The following is a 20,205-nucleotide window of genomic DNA, read 5'->3' as shown; positions in this document are numbered from 1 at the left end:
ATCATCCACCTGTCCATTCATCCATCCACCCATCCCTCCATTCACCCATCCGTCAATACACTCATCTTTCATCCATCCATCCATCCATCCATCCATCCATCCATCCATCCAAAAAACAGTGACTGAGTTGAGTCTACTGGGTACCAATCACCATGCTAGATTTTCGCCATCTCCTCAAATTAAACTCTTAACTCATTTCCCGAGTTCACTTTCCAGCTTGCTAGATCAGCAGGATTCTTTGTAAAACACTACCATAAAAATGAACACTGATGGCCTGACTCTTCATGGGCGTGAGCAGTCCATGATGTAGTCCACAGGTAGAAACTCCCTTTCCTGCCAGCATCCCACTTGAATGAACACACCATTATCATCATCCTTTGCCTGATTTTATTTGCCTGTGCTTATGGAATACACAAACTGTGCTTTTTATTAATTAGCCAGATGTAACACTTTTAGAAGGGATTCTTCACTACATCTAGTTTTACAGTCTTTTTAAGGTAAACCATCATCTTTCAAAAGCTGTTACTTTATGGTTTCATTAGTGCTGAGATGGATGGATATTACTTTTTGAGGAGGCCATTTGAAACACTTGCTCATGATTACATTCACAGTTCCATTTCTGTACTTAAAATTATTCTGATCCTCACTTTACAGTATTATTGCCTTCTTAATACCTTTGGAGTCACTTAAGACATTGTATGACTGGAGATGTTTAGGTAAAAGGAAGGAAGAAAAGATAAGTAAATACTAGTGGGCACAATTTGGAGAGCTCTGGCTTAAAAGCTGAAGTCTTGTCTGTGACTGTGACTGGTTAGTTACTGTCCTGTCTGGGACAGACTTGACTGTCACTTTGAAATGTGCCAGTCATGGGTTCACAGTTTCAAAATGTGCTCCAAGTACAGACCTCACTCAGCTCCCATTCCTGGCCTTGGGAAGCTGGGAGACAGCTCAGGATGCCAGGCCAATCGTCCCTCCACCAAAGAAACCAACACAAACAGCAGAAAACAACCAGATAGAAAGGACGCCTCTTGGTGTGGAGGCCAGGAACATTATTTTGCATCATGATGTGTTGGAAAGAGTCTGACAATTGGCGTCAGGGAAACTAAATTAAATTTGTAGTTTCACCTCTACCCTTGGTGTGACCTTGGACAAGTCACCTTACCTTTTGGGATCCTTAGTTTACTTCTTAGCAAAACAAAGGTGATGATCTTCAGGGTGGGGGATGTAATGTGTACCTTGGCTTGGGGCAGGTCACATACACAGGGGAAGTGGGCTGGGTGGAGACTGCGGAACAAGAGATGTGCTCCACCGCCCCAGCCCCAGGCAGTTGTCACCAAGGGGAGTGAAAGCCCAGTGGGGCTAGATGTTCATTTTGGCAAGACTCCTAATTTTTAATTGTTGGTAACTAATTACAAAATTTTAAACCCTGGAGAGAGAAGTGGAGGTAAAAGTCACCTAGGAGGACTATAGCCATGGGCTAACGATTTGGAATCTCTGTGCTTCCTCCCAGCTCAAATATTTTTATTTCTAGGCATACACATTAATATTTTAGCGGTGATATTGTACTTTCTTAGTTTTTAATTTTTAAAATCCTCACCTGAGGATATGTTTTTATTGATTTTTAGAGTGAAAGGAAGGGAGGGAATGAGAGAAAGAGAAACATCGATGTGAGAGAAACATCAATGGGTCACCTCCCATTCGCACCCTGACTAGGGACGGAATCTGCAATCTAGATATGTACCCTGACTGGGACTCAAACCCGCAACCTTTTGGTGTATGGGACGACGCTTCAACCAACTGAGCCACCCGGCCAGGGCTATTTTATGTTTTAAAGACAACATTTTATTTCTCTGCTTCAGTTTACCAGTCCACAACTGGCCATGTTATTATTAGCATATGATTCAAGAAAATGATGACATTTCACTATTTATTAATGGTTAATCATCGTTGGAGATGTGGGTATGTCCTACCTCCTTCAGCTAGGTGGCCTCCCGCTCTCCAAAGCCTTACTTCACTTCTCTCCAGAAGATTCAAAGGGTAGACAGCTCCTTAAGGTTCTTAGTAACAACAGTGCCCTGGAAATCTGCTTCTTTGTAGAATTAATCAACCAACCACACATAACCACCCACTCATGTGGACACTTCAAGTTGATAGCTACATAAATATCTACTCAGCAAAGGGTGACTATGGGCTCTTTCATTGGTCGTGTGTGGGTGTGGACCTATGATGCTAACTCATGTTGATTTGGGGTATGGTAATACTTTATCTGGCCATTGAAAAATCCTATTTGAAATTGCCCTTTTTAAGACTTACAGAACCACGCCCCTCTCCTTGGCCCCTCCACTCCCACGCCCCCACCTCCGGCAGCTACTGCACAGTGAGACAACCAGGTATTTTCGCCTTTTAGGTGACCTGTAGGAGCCTTCGTTTTCCCTCATTCTGGGCTTTTCACCATCTCTTTACAGGTAGCCTGAATTATTTTGAGCTGCGGCACATCTCTATTTATATCCTGCATGTCAGACAGTTGGAGGAAAGTTCCCTTTCGTGGCTCAAATCTTTCTGTGAATGAGAGAAATAGAGACCATGCTTCACACTCATGCAGTCTCCCTGTGTGACCCACACACTCACAACCCTTGTGCTCACATAACTGTCCCTGTATTTCAAGTAAAAGAGTTGACAAAGGCAAATTTATTTCCTGGAATCTTGTGTGATCCACAGAGGGTGACTGAATCCCTGCTTGCTGAAGCTGTTGGTAACTGCTCTCACCCTCTTTTTCCTCATTCATAAATACTGAGATGTTCTTTGCTGGGTATTTGTGGGAGAGTTTAGGTAGTGAGGTTTCCTCCTTAAGCAATAGCTTTATGGGAGAGGTATGCTTGGGGAGAGAGGCAGCCTCAGGACGTCACTGCTCTTAGAGTTCTGATTTTTGAAAAAGTGCAGGCATAGGGCCAAAGACACTGAATTGTTGCCACCATGGTTGTGTACAGCTCCGGCTTGTGTGCCTGCCCTGTCTCCCCCAACTTGGGCAAATTCCTGGGGATCTTCAAAGGGCTTTGCGAGTATTGATATTGCCCTTGTTCTCCTGACTTTCAGGTTGTGTTTACTTGGGTTTAAGGCCAATTGTGGTATTAGTTTCTTTATACTTTCCACCCCCATGGCAAAATGCGGTGCCCTCACAAAGCTATAGTGCAGGGCCCCTGTGAGCTTGCACGAGCTAACACTTTATTACCTAATGATCTAATATGCAACAAGGCAAAGAGCTGGTGCTCATCATCCTGACATCGGTGCCGGGAGAAGTGACTAAATTGCTTTATGTACCATTAGCGCTCGCAGCTGTGGTGAACTCACCGGCAGCGTTTATGCAAATGCCAGTGAAGACACTCTGGTGGCTTTGTCAGGAAGCCGTCTGACAAGCAGTTCAAATGCTCATTTTTTTTAGGGGACTTAAAAATTTTGATGTGCATGTGTTTTTCTCACTTCCTTTTTTTCTTCTCTCCACTCTCCCCCCTTTATGGACTATTTATTGGAGGACTTTCCTGATCACTGGGGAAGTCTGAGAGGGCAGGGAGCCATGCCCTGTCCCTGACTGGGGTTAAGGCCCCAGCCAGCTATTCTTCAGATTTAGGGATATTTATTATTGTTGTGTATTTGTACTATCTTCATATTTATTTTAAAAATAAGTAGAACTGTGATTAATCAAGAGTTTTTAGAAGATGAACATTTTAATGTTCATGAGTTCTGACCTGAGGCCCTACTTGGTTTCTTGGCTCAAATACAGATGCTTTAAAATACCCCTACTTTTTAAAAATGGAAAACGATGGACATTTAGCTTTTGTGGGCATCAGATACGAATGAATTGAATGTCCCTTCAAAGTAATTATACAGATTGAGATGTGAAGTATGCTTGTGCCAGGGTCTCAAAATAAACAGAATCAAAACCAAAGTGGGGTTTGGTCAAACGGAAAGTACTTGTAGAAGAGAGTGGTGACACAATCACGGGGCCTTCTCCGTGCTATGGTTATGGCGTTAGAGAAACAGAATCCCATTTGCCCCACCACCAGTTAGCTCTGACCTTTCCACTGCAGTGTCCCCTCCCAGCTGTCCCTGACAACATGGTGTTATTCTTGCTCTTTAGCATTTGACCTTCTTTAATCCTTTTGCTCCAGACAGCAGCAGTGTTTGCTTCCGTTGCTTGCCCCTGGGTATCCAGTCCCATTGCCTCCTGGTGCCCAGCTGCACTTAAATTTGTTGTTTTATGGACATGGAGAAAGATGGGTCAGGCCTGGAGATTACTCCTTGGGAGACAGCATAGAGCTTCCAACAGAACGGAGCGGCCTCCTCTTCTCCCCTCTGTGTAATGACGCCCTAAGAAGGAGCCAGCGAATCTCAGTTGGGTCTATTAGAAGTAGCATCCACCTGTCTGACTGGAGAGCTGGATTCTGGTCCTGACTCTGCCATTAACTAGCTGGGTGACTCTGGGAAGTCCACTTTGCTTCCGTGGCCTCAGTTTTGTATGTTTCCAATGAGACCTGGGTTGGGTCATCTTTAGACCTCCTTTTAGTATGCCCATTTTTGGGGTGTTCTGAACGGAAGCATTGACACTTTCCTAGTCTGATACCTATTTCAGGAGATGCCTTTGGAGAGACAGGACTTCAGGAGAACAGAGAAATCCCCTGGTTATTTCTAGGTTAGCCCTTCCTTTAGATCTTTAGCCAGAGAATAAGGTGTCAGCAACAGTGAACTTCAGATCATTCCTTCACCCATTCATTCACACTAAGCATCCACTACATGCCAGACACTAAGCTAGGTACAGTAGCCCAAGGCAGATACAGTCCCTGTCTCCACAGAATTTATGATGTAAATAGAGAAGAAAGACATTAAGCAAAACTTCTAACTAACTCCTTAGAGTTGTGCATAAAAGAGGGCCCACAAGAGGAGTGAGGATGAGTGAGGTGTTGGGGAAGCCTTTCTATGAGGAAATCACATTTATGTCCAAACCTAAGAGATGAAGAAGTCTTCACCAGGCAAAGGGGACAGAAACAAATTTCCAGGCAGAGAGAACAGCATATAAAAGGCTGTTTTGCTTAAGTGAGTTCAAGGCACCAAAAGAGACAGGGATGGCTCCTGCTGCTCCAGGGCTGGCAGGAGAGGAGGCTGGGCTGGCTGCTGAGGGCCAGGTCACGCAGGCCCACGTAGGATGCTCAGGCCCTGGTTGTGGCAGTTGTGAAATGGTGGTGGGGCGGGGGGGGGGGAGGGGGACGGGGGGGGGGGTGGTGGGGAGGCATCAACCAAGCAGGGCTTTGATGAACTCAGTTGTAATTACATGAACTGCTTCTGTGCCATGAGAGCCCAGGGCAAGATTGCTCTGAGTTGCTTATAACTTTGCCCTTCCCTGCCAGCCTCTGGAAGCTCACCAGGGAGTTGGCTGTGCCTTAAAGCTGTCCCCCTGATCACTTCTCATTCCGTCAACAGTGCACGTGTTCAAAATAGGAAGAAAGTCAAACATTTGAGGGTTCTTTTTCTAGATGGTTTTGGCTTATGAATTCACTATTTTTTTATAATTAGCTTAGAAAGAGTTTACCTATTGACTTCTTTTTGAACTTGTAGAGACCTTTTTTTTTTTTTTTAAGGCTTGTTATTATTTGACCTAGGAAATGTAAATTACTTGTCTGATCCCAAAATTAAAATGGGATGAGTGGAAATAAACCAAACAACAAAGAGAGATGCACCCTCCCAAATTTCTCTCCTCTCCTACCATGGTCAATGGCTGAGTCACAGCACATGCTGAGTGAAGAGCCATTCAAGCATGGAGGCCATGAAACAGATCTCCTAGAGACCCAGAGAGGGGATGCAACCAGCTCAGGCTCACATAGCTACTTTCTGTCAAAAGCCGTTTAGTACTCTCTGCACTTGTCATGGTGTGCTGGCTGGCAAGTATGAATTTCAGGGGTTGCACAACTAAACGGTCATTTGGTTACACAGGATGTTGGAGAACTGGGGTTCCACCCCTGATGCCTGTGCAATCCAGGTTGGCCTAGGCTTGCAGGTGTCTCTGGGATTCCAAAGATCATAAGAAGGTTGTCTGTAAAATCTCTCCAGCCTCCTGACAGAAACGCACCTTCAGATCCCACAGGCAGAGGATGAGGGACCCAGAGCTTTACACTTAGAGTTTCAGTTAGAACTCCAGTCAGGCCCCCTTTGGCAAGAGCATTTTGGTGCAGGGTCCAAAGTTAAGTAGAAAAATAGAGCAGCGATTTTTTATTTTTGTTACCAAGGGTGGCATATTACATCTTATCAATTGATTTTCCTACTTGAGAAAGCAAGACAGATGCAAGAACAGCACATTAAGGTTAAGAATATCCAGATGTGTCACAAAGCAGAGCATGATGGCCCCAGATTTTCAAGCATCAAATCAGGCCTTTTGCTTTGAGCGGTGGGGAACATGTCTTTTGTCTTCCCTCACCATGGAAAGGACTCGGCAAGAAGTCAAGATAATGAACAAGAATCTAAGTGAAGACTGACTTTCAGTGTGTCCCCTGAGTAATCCATAAAGCAGGTAACGCCAGAAATCGCAACACTGGGAACTTGGTAGCCCGCAAGCTCTCAGTGTCAGGCAGATTAAAGAGTGCATGAGCCAGGGGTCACTGAGAAGCAGGTGGTCCACATTATCCTTGTTTGAATATGACACCACCAACAGCATTGGTGACAAAGGAGAAACAGTGCTCAGACTTTGCTGTCTGGCTTAATGATGATCAGGCCAGGTAGCAATATGTATTATTATTGCTATTATTATTTTTGGACTAATATCAACTAACATTTATGGAGCATTTACTATGTGCCAGCACTGTGGTGATGATTTTATTTTTATAATCTTAACAAATCCTTACAAATATAAGGACCCATAATAATTATTATCCCCATTTTACAGATGAGAAAACTGGGCTTTAGAGAGGCTTGGTAACTTATCCAAAGCCACAAAACTAATCAGACATGGACCTGGGCCAGGACCACAGATCTACCTAACTGTGTAGCTCTGTGTAATAGTAGAAGTATCAAGAATAACAACAATACACACTCATTGAGCCCTTATCATGCTGGCACATAGGTGCTATAGACACCCCACTGTAAGATGAAGAAACCGAGGCTAAAGAGCATTTAGGCAACTTGCCCAGAGATGCACAGCACATAAGCTGTAGATGTGGGGTCAAACCCAGAAACCCCTACCACTTGCTCTGAACATTATGCTTAAATTCTTTTCATCTCATCTCTCATGTTCCTTTTTTTTCCAATACAAGGAAGGCAATTTATGCTGGTATCTTAAATAGACCTTTCAAAAGTTAGCCCAGAGCATGTCTTTTTATATTTTGATGGGCATGCTGTGTATGTTTATGTTTACCTTATAGTTCATTTTCCTTCAATAACTTGTTTTTCCTGTGGCTATACCACATTGTGCTAGTCAAATAAAGAAAATGCTGATTTTATTTGATGACTGGCATGTTGTCTTTGGGGCTGGCAAGTTAACAAGGGGGCTGGTAATATTTTATTTATTTGCAAGGATCTTCTAACTCATCTCTGCAGAAATCATATGTTGACCATATGGGCTCTCTGGCATGTATGCAAGGCCGAGAAAAAGGAGATCACGAAAAAACTGTGAGATTGTGCGTTAGGTGTTAGGATACTAACCGTATCTTTGTTAAGGTACTGAAGGGTTACTAAGCCTCACGCTCCAAATAACACGGGAAACTGATACGAATTCTGGAAGGCTGTTTCCTTATATAAATTTCTCGACAGGCCCATCAACTGTGGGAAACTTCCAGTATTTGATATTTTGTGTGATCTAATAAATGAATGAGCCACACCTAACTTACTTTAATAAGTATGTGGGGGATGGTGTGGGGGAGGCGGGCAGTACTTTCTGCTTACATTTTGGACAGAAAATGGCAGACTTTTTATTTTATTTTTTAAAAATATATATGTATTGATTTATTTCAGACAGGGAGAGGCAGAGAGAGATAAAAACAACAATGATGAGAGAGACTCATTGACGGGCTGACTCCTGCACGCCCCCTACTGGGAATTGAACCGTGACCTCCTGGTTCACAGATCGACATGCAACCACTGAGCTACACCTGCTGGGCAATTGCAGACTTTTTTAAAGGCTAATTTTTTAATCTTACAGTTGATTACAAAAACATCATAATTCCAGTTTTGATTATTTGCATAATTGATTGTTCTCTAAACCAAGGGCCTCTTTCTACTTACTTGCCTGAGTACCTTCCCTCAGGAGAATTTTAGAGGATTCAGATGAGGCGAATATGCCAATGAAAGTTTCTCTGTGCTGCCACACACATTCTGAAGATAATATCTTTAGGGGGCAGTGTGGCCAGGAGTGGGTTTGAATCATATTTGACTGAACATTTTCAGTTATACATGCAGAAATAAATAAGAAGAGAGCACTGCCACTACCTTGCTCATGACCTTGAGTATGTACTTTGATTTCTTTGGGCCTCAGTTTCCTCATCTATTAAAGGGGTACAGCCTTGGTAGAGCCCTTTAAGCTATGATGATCTGTTGTTTGAACCCTGATGATTCTGTGAGAGGTCTATCTCTGGGGGGGCCATACACACTGCCTTGATGAATGGCCCTCAAGGTCATGGTCATTCCACAGGACAGATCTAAGGCCAACTTCCCTCCACCATGGGCATTTCTGCAGGAGGTTCACAGTGGGGAGGCCTGGAAAAGCCACAAAGTGTGGCTTACACAGCCACGTATGCCTTAGGTAGCTCTAATCTGACGTTCTTTTCTCTTTTCTCTGAATTCCTTCAACTGAGATGGTATAATGTTTAATCCACTCAATGTTCAGCAGTGAACTTTAGACTAGGTTTCCCATGCAGTATGTGAGATGGGGGAAAATGTTTTTAAAAAATTAAAAATATATACTAGTATTTATCTATTTGAATGCAAAAAAAAAATAATCAAAAAACAAAAATCACCAAAGCATTTTAAAGTCTCACAGCTATTATTGCTTAGGGCAAGACTGAATTTAAAGAGAAAGTACGTCAATATAAACAGAATTGCAACTAAATAATAAGTCATAATGTAAGTGGTACTGAGGTGCAGCAAAGCCAGGACTGAAGTATGGGAAACAGTTTTAGAGTTGTTAAGGGTGGGGAAGTAGTAATTCTTTATAGTTACCAGGAAATAGGACCCGGGGGGGGGGAATTTTTTTAAAGTCAAATATTGTTATTTAAAAATAATATTTTTAGCTCAGTTTATCATTAGAACAGACTTAATGTCTGCATAGGATTTCAAAAATCAAAATGTCTCCCACTCTGGCTGGTGTTCTCAGTAGTTAGAGCATTGTCCCATGTCCTAAAGGGTGGGTGTGATTCTGGTCAGGGCACATACCCAGGTCTCGGGTTTGATCCCCCATAGGGGTGCTTGCAAGAGACACCTGATTGATGTTTCTCTCTCTTCCTCTCCCTTGCTCTCTTTGTAAAACAAACATGTCAAACTCAAAGGCTAACATGGGCCAAATAAACGAGGCATGTGGCCTGCGGGCCGCAAGTCAGTGGAAAACATCTTCCAGTAAGGATTTAAAAAACGAAAACCCCAAACGTCTCCCAAGCCGTTAACGCTGTATTTTTAAACTAGCAGTGTCTGCATGTTGAAGAGGAGAAATTAGCGTAGAAAGGAAGGATTTGAGTCAAGGACAGACTCAGCCGGGTCCACCCAGGCAGTGCATTATGGTAATATAAATGGAACCAGCTGGACACTGAGCAGAGCTGACATTCTGTTGTCAGGGGCAGGATCGCCCATCAATTTCCGAGATAGGATTTGAGTTCAAATGACAGAAAGAGCAGCAACTGTGTTGAAACTGATGCATGGGGGAGGGGTGGGGCAGGCAGGAACCAGCCAGGCCTAAAGACAGGAAGCGCTGGTACCTCCGGAAAGGGGTGGCTCTGTTTTCTCATCTGGCTGCTACCCTTCCTTCTAACCTTAACATCTGTCAGCAAGATCCACCTGGGCCCTTGCATGATGAGAGCCTGCTGTAGGGGGAACGCACTGGTGCTAATTTTAACCCCCAAGAGAATGGAGTGTCTGCAGCTGGAGTGAGGGCCAGGTCAGCCTAGGAAACTGGATTCCACAGAGTCAGTTGCTTATCCACCGAGGAAGCACAGTGAGGGTGTAGGGACAATTGTTAATAATCACCAGAAGACTTCTCAACGTTTAAGCTACTCTGTTTGGTTCCTCAGTATCTTCCCAATTCTGATCATTCTTCTTTCGTTCATGTGCTTATTCACCCATTCCTTCATTCATCTATTTAACATATATTTATTGGCTGCCTGCTATATTAGACAATAGGGATGCAGAGGTGAACAGGCAGGGATAGCTGTTGACATTACGAGGCATATAGTCGTGGGTGTGTGTATCTGTGTGCTGATATTAAGCAAGTAATTGCACACAGAATTATGTAAAGTGTAATGATGGTAAGCATGATAAGGAGAAATATAGACTGCTAAGAGAGCTTTCAACAGGGGGACTCGGCCAAGTCTGAAGAATCAGGGATATTTTTAAAATTTAAAATAAAAATGAATGCCATTCCATCAAGCAAAGAGGAGAGAGCTTTCTAGGTGGAGGGGAAAGAATGTCCAAAATTCCATGTGGGGACAAAATACCAGAAGCTTGTGGAAGGGCTGTTTGGGAAGGTGTGCTGGGTCTGAGATCCATTTCTGAGAAAACAAATTTGGAAATTTCTCCTAGGTTGGTTTCTCTTTTACTTGGAGATATGAGTCAATGTATTTTCTTCATCACAGGCTAACAGAACTCTTTGCCCAGGAAAATGCTAGCTTGAGACCAGTGTTTGCCGTGAAGATAATTCTGCTCTTATAAGAGCAGGCTTTGAGCATCTGATATTATCAGGTTCAGTGCTAAGCACTTGGTATCATCTCTTTTAATGCTCTCAACCACCATAGGAGGGCACTACTATTTTCTCCAATCAGCAATGAGGGAAACGGAGGCCATCCTTCGAAGAGCTGGCTGTGGCTCCTAGAAGGGTTTGGTTTTGCACCTGTAGCATTGGACCTCCAGGTAGCTGACACAAGGCGGTCATCACCACTGTTCTTTTCCACTGTTAAGTCAATGCTAATCACCTCACGCTATACTAGTACTTCAGAGGTGGAGAGAAGTTCTCCTGCTATTTGATCACGTAATATAACTCCTGCTTCAATGGAAGCAAATTGACGACGTTACTCAAAGGCAAATTGAAAAGCCAGATCTGTGCTCAATCCCCAGGGAACACTAGTTGGCATATGCAGTGATATATGGGAAGGTGCTTTTCTGGGTTAAGATAAAAAATCCTGGTATCACGTCACGCTATCAGGCATCCCATCTCAGCCTCCCTGTGCCAGCCCTGCAACTTGAAATACTCAGTGGACAGAAATGAAACTTTATAGAAATTAGGTGATCATCATCCTTATCAGATGAATATGATGCCATCAGCATGACTTTCGCATCCTCAGAAAGAAAGGAAAAAGAGAGATTTACCTGGAGAGGAGCAAGAGAAAGTCTGAGGCATGGATTGTAGGATTTTTTTCTGCCAGCCTACCTCTGGAAAGTTGGCGGGGAGATGACCTAGTAATTAAAATCCTGCTTAAACGTATGCTCAGTCATAACAGAGGCTAACAGACCTGGGAAACCAGATGGTAACCAGAGAAGGAAAAGTAAAACACAAAAGTAACACTCGCCAGCCCACAGAGCATAGAAATAGGTCTGAATTGGCCAAATACTTCTCTGACTACTAAGCATGAAAGCAGAACCCAAGTACTAATATATTTTTATCCCAACCTGTGAAGTTAACCAATATTGTATATGCGAACATATGCTCCCATGTTGCTGGCTTATTTAGTAGACAGTTGTAATCAACTGGACATCAGTCGTTCAAACCCACATTCATCACCTGTAGTTCTGGGGAGACGTGCAGCAGGAAAACATGGGCAGTCGAGGCACAGGCAATGCCAGGTTTGGGGCCTCGTCTCAACACATAACTTTCTTTCTTTTAATCCTCACCCAAGAATATTTTTTTCCATTGATTTTTTAGAGAGAATGGAAGGGAGGGCAGACACACAGAGAGAGACATCGAAGTGAGAGAGACACATCACTGGTTGCTTTCCACATGCACTCAGACCAGGGCTGGAGATGGAGCCTGCAACCTAGGTACATGCCCTTGACTGGAATCGAACCCATGACCCTTCAGACCACAGGCCAGCACTCTAACCACTGATCAAACCAGCCAGGGCCACATGGGTTTCTTTCATCAACTTTGGGGCAAAGTAATAAAAGTTTCAAGAGAAGAGTATATATAAAATACATACAAATAGCAGTAGACTTTAGATGTTATTTAAAAGACTGATTAAAATTAATGTGGTTGGTACAAATGGTGAACTTTATTTAATTCCTTATTCTTTGTCTACTTCTCTTTTGAGCACAGTTGGTAAGCCAATAATATGAGCACCTACTATGTGCTGGGCCTGAGTTAGATGCTTTTAGGGACATTATGTGTGGGGTGATGGGTGAGGGGAATGTGTCTCAGCAGTTCCAATGTATTTTATTTCTTTGTAGAGGAGAAAAGAGAATTTTTGTCAATCTTTGCTAAAATCTGGCTGAATCATCAAACCAGCTGTGTTCTTCTAGTAACTATTACATGCAACAAATCTATAAAGTTGTACCTCAGATTCCTCTACCTTTCAACTTTGGCAAAATCCTAGAAACTCTTCTTGATTTGGTTAGTTAAAGCCTGTGGAATCCAACTCTTATTGTTGAAAATAAAATTAAAAAAAGAAAACGGATGGGGAAAATGTTATTAGTTATTAAGGTACTGTTTTATGATAACCTATTTAATCAGTAAACTTTAATTATGTTGTATATGTGCAAAATTATATAATGAACACCACTGAGGTGGAAAATATCCAGATTGAAAATGAAAGTTAAGGGGAACTACCCTACGCTTTAAAAATGTAAGTTCTCATAGTGCTGCTATCACTGGTATTAGATGTTCAAACTCTGTGTATTTAGCGGCCCAACTTGTAACAATAGAAAAGCTTCTCAGCCTGGAAGTCTGGCAGTGTTTTCAATGCTCCTGTGTTTAAGTTGGCACCTGCGGCATTATATGAGGATGCCATATTTTGAACGTGGAAATAGAAGAAGGTAGAGAAAGATTTTACTATAATTCATACATGGGGCTGAGTCTTAAGGGGAAAATAACTTTACTTGGAAACAGAGAAGTAATATTCTGTAAAGTTAATAAATATCCACCCTCTATCTTGGGAATAAGGAATTGCACAACCAAGATTTTATGGGACGTTGGCTGTGTTTATATGATTACAGTGAATATTTTAGCCAAACTGAGCAGAAATTTTAAATAAATACCACAGTTTAAGGGTAGTTTGGGTGTTTTAAATATTTGACTTTGTCAACCAATTGTGGATTCTCAAAATCTCAAGTTCAAATGAGTGTCTGAGATCAGTTACCTCATTTGTAAAGTAGAAATTTAGAATAACATCTGCTTACCTACAACTCAGGGTTGATATTAAGAATAATTGAGATAATGTATGAACAAGCCCTGTGAAAACTTAACATGCGAGTTAATTGTCAGGTATTGATTAAGTGCAGAGAGCTGTCTATCCAGTTTGTGAATGAATGAGGTCCCTGCCTGCAAGGGATGCATAGGGTTGATTGACAGTAGGGTTGATTTACATAATACATACATGCCCAGCTACACACATACACACATACATATATCAAGATAAAAGTTAAAGGAAAAGTGCAGTAAGTGGCAGATGAATGGTAAAGACATGAAAAAGTTCCCTGAAGGGCTAGTGTAGAGATGGAAAGAAATAGCCTCACACAGAAGACCAGTCTTCTTGGCAAATACTATTTGGGTGGAAGTGAGTGGTATAACCTTCCTGAAAAAGAAATGGTAGGGATGTGCAAAGTTTGTTGGGAGACAGTGAATATGGAGAGCCTGTCATTGAGTTATTCGTTTTCTTCTTCCCTGTCTTCCTCCTCCTTCTCCTGCAACTTCTGGTCTTCTTTCACATTTTTATTCATTGCACACTCTGTACATGCAGATTAACTCATGTAAACCTCACAACCACCTCATGAGGTGGCTTCTCTCATAATTATTACTTCCAATTAAAGTGGTAAAAATGGAGGCTTAAGGAAAGTAACTTGCCCAAGTAATTTGCTAAGTGAGAAAGCTGGACAGCAAGCTCTGAGGCCTCCTGAATCCAGAGCTAGCGGCCTTATCTGCTGCCTAGTCCTGCCTGCAATTGGGGAGAGCTGAGGAATGAGGTTGGAAGGGAGAACTGGCCAGACTCATGAGGTGGACTTGATGTGTAGGCTAATGGGAGACACCAGAAAGCTTTGGTCAGGGCAGGAACATTTTGAAAGCTGGCATCTGAGGGAGGAAGATTAATCTGGGTTTTGATATGTAGAGGGGACTTTTCGCATAATTAAATCCAATAGTAAAATGAATCACAAACAGGCAAGTGTGAGTGTTTGCTCTTTGGCATTCAGGTTGAATAGCCCAGACCCCACCGAGTAATTGCTGAGAAAGCTGAGTCAATCCTCATGAAGTTCAAATGGAAGTGGAATTCCCACTCTTCTTTGCAGCTCTGTCTGGATAAATTTGATGATACACATTCCGGTGCTGGTGACGTCACTGATCATCACCACGGAAACATCTGTGCTCTAACAAACACTGGAGTGCAGCGTCACTGAATGTGTCAGGGAGGAGAGGAAACTGGCTCAGGATGATAAGGCTCTCCAGAATAAAAGTTCACTCAACTACATTAGCAGTGGCAGCCTCGGTCGCGGAGAGAAATATAAGTATTGCTTTTCAGAAAAGCACAAAGCAGGAGTCATGCATTGCTAAAGGTTGGGCAAGGTTGATTTCGAGATGCTGTCCACATTCAAAACACAGTTTCCTTAAAAAGTCACTATCTACGCTGTCTTGCATGATGACAATAGAAATCCTTTAGGAGCAGGGAGCTCATCTCCCAAACTGCTCACAGAAAATCTCCTGCAGGGCAGGGGAAGGCTAGCGGGGACTGCTGTATGGTTCTGGGAGAGGCCTTGAACAATCAGAAGTAGAATTGACCGTGGTTGTGGTTTGTGTTTATTGTTTGATGAATTAGTGGCAGTATTAGTTATGTAGTTGCAGAAATTAATAACTAAACGATGGTTCTTGGCCCTGCATGGATTTATAGAAGTTGCACATGGGTGAGTCAGATCATGGACTGAATCCAGGGCTGAGGTATGTTTAAGTTTAATTTGTATGGTGCTTAAAGAAATGATATATTTGTTGCTTTACAATGAAAAGTAATGAAATTTTATATAAAATTCTGGATTTGCAAATTATGTTTGTATTCAGAAGATCTGGTAGTGCTGGAATCACATTTTCAAATGACAACAATTAGATCAAACAGAAGAGTTGTGTCCCTTTTAGGTGGGGCATATACTCTACAGTTAGCCACAGTCCCCACCTCTCCCATGGTGTTGCCCCTAGCTAATTTTAGTTACTTTCCTTTCTGTCTGGCCCTATGAGCATTTGATTTTGTGATCATTGGTGGTGGTATTAGAGAGTAATTATTCCTAGCAAAGCTCCTGGCATATGGAAGGCATCCCTAAATGGTAGCTCTGATTATTCTTTATCAATCATGGGCACAGGTATTTAAACTTGATCTTTAGGTTAGCACTGTCCAATAGAACTTCCAGTAATGATGAAATGTTCTATCTCTGTTTTGCCCAACATGATAGTCACAAGTTGCATGTAGCTATTGGCCACTTGATATGTGGCTAGTATGACTAAGAAAATAATTTCTTTTTTTAAAAAATAATTAATTGAAAATTAGATTTTAATAGCCACATGTGGCAAGTGGCTACTGTATTGGGCAAAGCAGATGCAAGTAATGGGAATGAACATCCAGTCAGGCGTCCTTGTTTAGAATAAAATGTGGAGAACAGACACTGGGCTGTGTGGGGGCATGTTCATTTTACAAGAGATTACTTTCTAGTGGGCTTCATCACACAGCATCACCTCCTTTCAGAAAGGAAACCTCCCCTTATTACCCAGCTAAAATTCTTGTTGATTTAAGGAGCCAAGGCTATGTGTTTTCAAGATGTTGACTGTCCATTCCTACCAATAAGAATGCTTTATTAACCCTGTCATTCATGAGAGCATAGAGCCCAGAGCCAGTGCTGCCAAGGGGACTGTGGAAAGGCGATGGTGGCCTGCTGACTGCTAGAGGGATCCGATATTCCCAGAGCCAGGGCTCCGTGGGCTGCCTGCCGTCTCTGCGGTTTCCACCACAAGCGCACATTGATCACATCGAATGATCACATTGCCATATACCAGCTACAAAGTAGGATTCTCAAAGATCCCTCTTTCATGCAACGTACTCATTTGCATGTTGTTTGCCCGAAAGTTTCTGACACTGACCTGCTTTGCTGAGCCCAGCAGTCAGAACCCTCCCTTCCTTCCTTGGTCACAGGTTTGGAAACCCCAGAACCATCTACCAGACTTTGGCTTATTGGTAACTTAGTAGCCTCTGTCCTGAAACTTGCCCCAACCCAACTTGTCCAGCTGATAAATAATATCATGGTTTCTAGGGATTTATGCACAGGAGGGCAAAGCTAACATCAGCCTGTTTCATTCAAGATGAAGCTCTGAATTACACCCCTCCCTCCAAAGAAAGGCCTCCCTAAAAACACAGAAAACCTAATGAAAATGATAGAAACTGCTATTGAAGCTAATTTTGTCACATTATGACTAATACCAATCCTCTTGTAATGGGAAGAAAAGAGAACAAAACACACATGAGGATATTCTGCTTGGATCATTCATCTGGTCAGAGTTACATATCATCTATTCTTACAGTTGGATTCTGCAGAGAGGAGGCCCCTTCTTCCTTTCCCATTTCCATGGGCAAACATCCATGCAAACCTCTCTGATGACAGAGATGTGAGTGAGCCCCAGGATTCAATAGGAGAGAAAGATAAAGCCCTCTAACAGCAACAACAACAAAAGTAGATTCTGCATACTTTTAAATTCCTTCTGAGGAAAATTCTTCACCAAAAATGTGTTCTAGAAAAAAGACCGAGGTTATCTCATCGGAGACTAACTAACTAAATGTTAATTTTTCTGCATGTGTCTTTTTTTAATGCTGAATTTATGTTCAGCTCCAAGACCCAAGAAGGCTAAAAATTCATATTCAGATAAGGGGAGAGAAACCTTGGCGAACAGATGGAGCAGAGTTCGGCATAAAGGTTTAATCCTATCAGGCCGATTCCTGTATGACCATCTGGGTAATCCGGCACAAACATTCAAGGCCTGTTAAAAATATGACTCCAGCCAAGATTAACGTCACACATTTTCCACTAGGCTTGTTTGTATTTGCCTTTATGATTTTCCAGGCCCAGGATGATGGCTTTTGAATCAAGACCTGAGTATTCCTTGACGAAGCAGTGACTTTTTTTTTTTTCAAACCTGAAAATTGTTTCCTCTTTACAATACTAGAGGTCTGGTGCATGAAATTCAGGCCTGGGGGCGGGGGTGTCCCTCAGCCCGGCCTGCACCTTCTCGCAATCTGGGACGCTGCATGCTTTTCATACAAGTGAAAGGCATCTTGCTGTTGTATGGGCAGCTACATTTTTTTGTCCCGATTATAAAAAGTAATACATAACATGATCCTTCTGAGGCAGTAGCACCATTTTCCCCATCTTATGGGTGGAAAAACTGAAGCAGAGAGAAGTTAAGTAATTGGCTTTGTCACACAGTTTTAAGTGTCAGAATCAGGGCTGACCACAAAATGTGCAAGCCATAGTCCATGCATGTCATCGCTGCATCATCCTGTTCTTTCAGTGTTAGAGTTTTAATTTTTAAATCTAAGAGACTGTTTCCAATATATAGGGTAGGGTCCCTAGGCCTGGGCTGCAGTCAGGGAAGACTGGTGGGTGGGGCGATCAGGAGGCCCCGCTGGCACCCACCTTGGCTGGCGGCCTGGTGCCGCCCTCTGACCAGCCCTGCCCTCCAATTGCCGCCGCTGGTCGCCTTCTTCTTGAGGGGCTGACATTCAACACAGGAGCTGCCCCCAATCGGTTGAGTGTCTGCCCCCTGGTGGTCAGTGTGCATCACAGCAACTGGTCATTCCACCATTCGGTTGATTTGCATATTAGGCTTTTATTATATAGGATAAGATTGGGTGTTCATTTCTGGAAAGTTATTTTCACTTCCCTTTCTTCCTTGGCTTTAATGTATAGAACTTTTCTCACAACAGGATAATCAGGAGAATTGGGATAAAAATAAATTTGTGCATGAAAGTTGTTCTTGCCAGGAAGAAAAGAGTTAGTTATTTACTTATTGTATAATCAGAGGCAAGTGAATTTACTATTGTTGCAATGAATATCACAATTGGACCCATGAATAATTAATTTTTAGGGTTATCTAACCCTCCTTGACAATTTTTCCCCATTACTTTGCAATGGTGTGGCTGACAATCATAGAACGAGAGAGAGAGAGAGGGGGGGGAGTGGGGGGAAATAAGGAAGGCTGATGGTAATATATGTTATTAGCTGCTCCAGGATTAATATTTTGTGCATTTCAATTTTGGATGTGACAGATCAAACATGAGGCAGAGAACAGTACATTCTCACGCCCTTGAGCTATAAAATTCTAAGCTTCCAAAGTGTTTTTAACAAACATTATTTTGCATATTATGAAACAATGCTGTGTTGCATGTCATTAAATCAATAAGCCTTCAACAGGTCTTACAAGTGCAATGTAGAAGTTATATGTGCATCAATATGTAAAGATTTTTCACTGCTAAGTAACGGTGTATAGTGAACCTGTACAGATGTGGATCTCAGGTGGACAAACTTAGAAACACAAAAGCGCTTGCCCTGGCATGTTCAGATTACAACTGTTACACCAAGATTTGTTTTTCCCTTCCTCGAATGCCATGTCCACTGACTGTTGAGGAATTGTGCTAATTCAGAATAGAATAGGAAAGCTACAAAACAATCAGGAGGCAGATACAACTTGGGCTTGGTCTTTGTTTAGCAAATGGCATAGTTTGGAATTACCCATGGTGCTAAGTTTAGATACACATGGTGCTAGCTCTCCCTACCAGGTTAACCCTGCCTTGATATGGATGAGTGTTGGATATGTGTTTCCATCTTGTGACCAGGACTTTTCCCTTTTCTCTTTTTATGTGAGAACCATTAATGCTGTCAAAGCAAAGGGCTTTCTTGCCAAGTGAAGTCACTTTGGAATAAAGGATGAAAAACAGTTGAAATTCTTGATCTCCTCATTTAATATTGAATAGATTTAATTGCATCTGGAGTTGAGAAATCTCTATATCATGGGTTACATTTCTCTTGAAAATGACAAACACATCAGACACACACACACACACACACACACACACACACACACACACAGAGAGAGAGGCTCTTTTGCATGTATAATATATGGTTCTTTGCCAAGTAATATCTAGATATGCTAGTGGATGGAATAGTAAATACAGACCAATCACAAAACAAAACAAAATTAAAACCTTAATAAACAATAAAATGCTTAACTGCATAAGCCAATTACTGAAAAATAAAAAGGAAGGCAGAAATAAATCTGGTAACTCAAAGCAAGAGAGTAAGAGTTACAAATATTGCTACCCCCTCGAGTTAGGAAACTATCCAGTCTTGTGGTCTAGTATCTGCCCAGGAATCTGCGGGGCAATTAGGATTCTGCAAGTGAAGTTCTCGCAGGGTGGCGCTGGGTTCAGGTCAGGCATCATAACTGCAACTGGTTTCTAAGGCATCAGAAAGAGGGTGGGTAGACCCCAAATAGATATGCCTCCTGTAGAGGGTGAAAATAAGGAGGGCCAGTCTTCCTTCCTGGCCAGTAGCTGCCAGTTGCCAGGGTCAGAGAACACAGGTGTTGGTGGCACTGAGCTGTGTGCAGTCAGAAAAGTCATTTCACTCAAAAGACCCAGAAATCTGTGTGCTGAGTCCAAGTGGGGATACATTGTGTCCCCATTGTCTCTGAACAGGTTTCTTCCAAGCACAACTTCGCCCAAATCAAGTAGATACGAGGGAGAAAGGCCTGAGACTTTATGGGGCCACAACTGTCCCGAAGAAATGAACTGA

General features: G+C 42.4%; 1 protein-coding gene across 4 annotated transcripts in view; it reads left to right on the top strand.

The window, feature by feature from the left end:
- The window catches only part of EBF1 (EBF transcription factor 1), a 391,814-nt gene that overhangs the window by 262,004 nt on the left and 109,605 nt on the right, over positions 1-20,205 (top strand). The window lies entirely within an intron of this gene.

This window comes from Myotis daubentonii, chromosome 5, assembly GCF_963259705.1.
Source record: "Myotis daubentonii chromosome 5, mMyoDau2.1, whole genome shotgun sequence".
In the NCBI taxonomy this organism is placed as follows: Eukaryota; Metazoa; Chordata; class Mammalia; order Chiroptera; family Vespertilionidae; genus Myotis; species Myotis daubentonii.
The sequence above is the reverse complement of the archived record's forward strand: the minus strand, read 5'-3'. Positions and strand labels throughout refer to the sequence as shown.